Source organism: Nannospalax galili, unplaced genomic scaffold, assembly GCF_000622305.1.
Source record: "Nannospalax galili isolate Female #2095 unplaced genomic scaffold, S.galili_v1.0 scaffold364, whole genome shotgun sequence".
Classification (NCBI taxonomy): Eukaryota; Metazoa; Chordata; class Mammalia; order Rodentia; family Spalacidae; genus Nannospalax; species Nannospalax galili.
The window spans coordinates 3,463,802-3,466,967 of record NW_008352752.1 but is presented as its reverse complement, the minus strand read 5'-3'; the positions used below and the strand labels follow the sequence as shown (position 1 = coordinate 3,466,967).

The 3,166-nt window shown below is 35.6% G+C and overlaps 1 protein-coding gene across 5 annotated transcripts in view; it reads left to right on the top strand.

The window, feature by feature from the left end:
* Positions 1-3,166, top strand: part of Oxnad1 (oxidoreductase NAD binding domain containing 1) — a 49,565-nt gene that overhangs the window by 35,058 nt on the left and 11,341 nt on the right. The gene's annotated exons all lie outside the window — the stretch shown is intronic.

Here is a 3,166-nt window from a genome sequence, read left to right as displayed (position 1 = left end):
TACTCCTTTAATTTCCTTCTCCTGTCTTACTGCTCTAGCAAGAGTTTCAAGCACTATGTTGAAAAGGAGTGGAGACAGTAGACATCCTTGTCTAGTTCCTGGTTTTAATGGGAATGCTTTCAGTTTTTCTCCATTTAGAATGATGTTGGCCATGGATTTGTTGTATATAGCTTTAATTATGTTGCAGCATGTTCCCTCCAGTCCAATTCCCTCTAGGACTGCTACATAAATATGTAGGAATTTTTCAAAGGCCTTTTCTGCATATATTGACATGATCATGTGATGTTTTGTCTTTGAGTTCATTATATGATTTTATAATACTTATTGACTTACATATATATTTCTCTAGTTAAGAGTCATCTCTGCAATAAAACCTACTGGATCATGGTGCATGATCTTTTTTGTGTGTCTGTATGCAGTTTGCAGGTATTTTGTTGAGAATTTTTGCATCTATGTTCATTAAGGAATGGGTCTATAATTTTCCTTTTTTGGTTGTATCCTTACCAGGCTTTGGTATGAGAGTGATGCTGGCTTCATAGAAGGAATTTGGAAATTTTCCCTCCATTTCTATTTTTAGAATAAATTAAGTAGTATTGGATGTAGATCGTCTTTAAATGTCTGATAGAATTCTGAGTAAATCCATCTGGTCCTGGGCTTTTTTTAGTTGGAAGGTTTTGTATTACTGTTTCAATTTCTTTTTGTGTTATGGGTCTGTTTAAGCTGTTAATCTCTTCTTGGTTTAGTTTTGGTGGTTCCCATGCCTTTAGATATCCATTTCTTTTAGGTTTTCAAATTTAGTAGCATACAGATTTTTAAAGCATTCCCTTATAATGTTCTATATCTTTCTGGTGTCTGTTGTGTTGTTTCCCCTTTCATCTCTGGTTTTGTTGATTTGGAGGTGCTTTTTCTTTCATTTAGTTAACTGGGCTAGTGGTCTGTCAATCTTATTTATCTTTTCAAAGAAGCATCTCTTGGATTTGTTGATTCTTTGTATTGTTTGTATTGTTTTCTTTGTTTCTATTTCATTAATTTCTGCTCTGATTTTTGACATTTCTTCTCTTCTGCTGGGTTTGGGGTTCATTTGTTCTTGCCTTTCCCAGTGCCTTGAGTTGCAGTGTTAGGTCATTTATTTGAGCTCTTTCCAGTTTTTTAATGTAGGCACTTAGAGCTATAAACTTCCCTCTTAGGACTGCTTTTAATGTGTCCCAGAGGTTGTGTTGTGTTGTATTGTCCTTTTTGTTGAATTCCAGGAATTCTTTTATTTCTTTCTTAATTTCTCCTTTGACCCACTCATTGTTTAGGAGGGTGTTGTTCAATCGCCATGAGTTCATGTAGTGACTAGGGCTTTGTCCAGTGTTGATTTTGAGCTTTATTGATTTGTGGTCCAATAGAATGCATGGAATTATTTCAGTATTTTTGTTTTTGTTGAGGTTTGTTTTGTGGCCCAGTATGTGGTCCATTTTTGAAAAAGTTCCATCATTTAGTTCCAGGAATACTTTTATTTCTTTCTTAATTTCTCCTTTGACCCATTCATCATTCAGGAGTATGTTGTTTAATTTCTATGTGTTCATGTAGTTACTAGGGTTTTTTCCAGTGCTAATTTTAAGCTTTATTTCATTGCAGTCTGATAGAATGTACGGAGTAATTTCAATCTTTTTGTATTCGTTAAGGTTTGTTTTGTGCCCCAGTATATGGTCGATTTTGGAGAAGTTTCCATGGGGTGCTGAGTAGAAAGTATGTCCTTTGGTGCAATATTCGGCAGTTGTCTGTTAGGTCCATTTGAAGTATGGTATTGTTTAATTCAGATGTCTCTATGTTATTTCTCTGTTCAGTTGACCTGTCTAACCTACTATTACTGAGTTGGGATTAATCTGTGTCTTAAAGTCCTGCAGTGTTATTTTTAGGAATTTGGGTGCACCAGAATTTGGTGCATATATGTTAAGGATTGTAATATCTTCTTGGTTAACTGTTCCTTTGATCAGAATGAAATGACCCTCCTTATCTCTTCTGATTAGTTTTACTTTGAAGTCTATTTTGTCAAATATTAGAATTGCAAGCCCTTCTTGTTTCTTAGTGCCATTTGCTTGGAGTATTCTTTTCCATCCCTTTACCTTAAGGTAGTGCCTGTCCTTGAAGGTGAGATGGGTTTCTTGCAGACAGCAAAGAGATGGATTTTGTTTCTTAATCCATTCGCTTAGCCTGTGTCTTTTGCCTGCTGAGTTTAGTACATTGATATTTAAGATTATTATTGAAAGGTATGTATTGGTTGTCATCATTTTGATTGCTGTTTGTGTTCTCTGTGTAACTTTGTGTTTCCTAGATTATATCTGTTTATTTTCTTTCATTGTCCCTAGCGTATAGTTGTTTCTCTCTCTGCTCTCTGTATTGCTTCAAGTATTCTTTGAAGGGCTGGTTTTGTGGACATGTATTCTTTCAGGCTTTTCATGTCATAGAACATTTTTCTTTCCCCCTCAACTATAATAGACATTTTGACTGGATATAGTAATCTGGGTTGGCATCTGTGGTCATTTAACACTGGGAATTCTTTGGTCCAGGCTCTTCTGGCTTTCATAGTTTGCATTGATAAGTCAGCTGTAATTCTGATGGGCTTTCCTTTGTATGTGACTTGTTTTTCTTTTGCTGCTTTCGGTGTTCTCTCTTTGTTTTGTACGTTTAGTGTTTTTAGTATGATATGTTGTGGGGAGTTTCTTTTCTGATCCTGTCTATTTGGTGTTCTGTGTGCTTCCTGTATTTGTATGGGAATGTCTTTCCTTAATTTTGGGAAATTCTCTTTTACAATCCTGTTTAAGATCCAGTCAACAGCATTAACCGGAAATTCTTCCACTTCCTCTATTCCTATGAGTCATAGATTTGGTCTTTTCATGGTGTCCCACATCTCTTGCATATTCCATTCTTGTGATTTCTTAAATTTTTCATAATCTTTGCTAGAGTGGTCCAGTTCGTCCACTTTATCTTCCAGTCTTCATACTCTGTTTTCCATTTCGTTCATCCTATTGGTGAGGCTTTCTCCTGTCATTTCTAATTGGCTTATGGAGTGTTTCACTTCATTCTTTATTTCAGCCCGAGTATTCTTCAATATTTCTAGCTCTTTTCTGAATTCATTCAGAAGTTTATCCCTATCTTCCTTCAGCTCTATGATTACCTT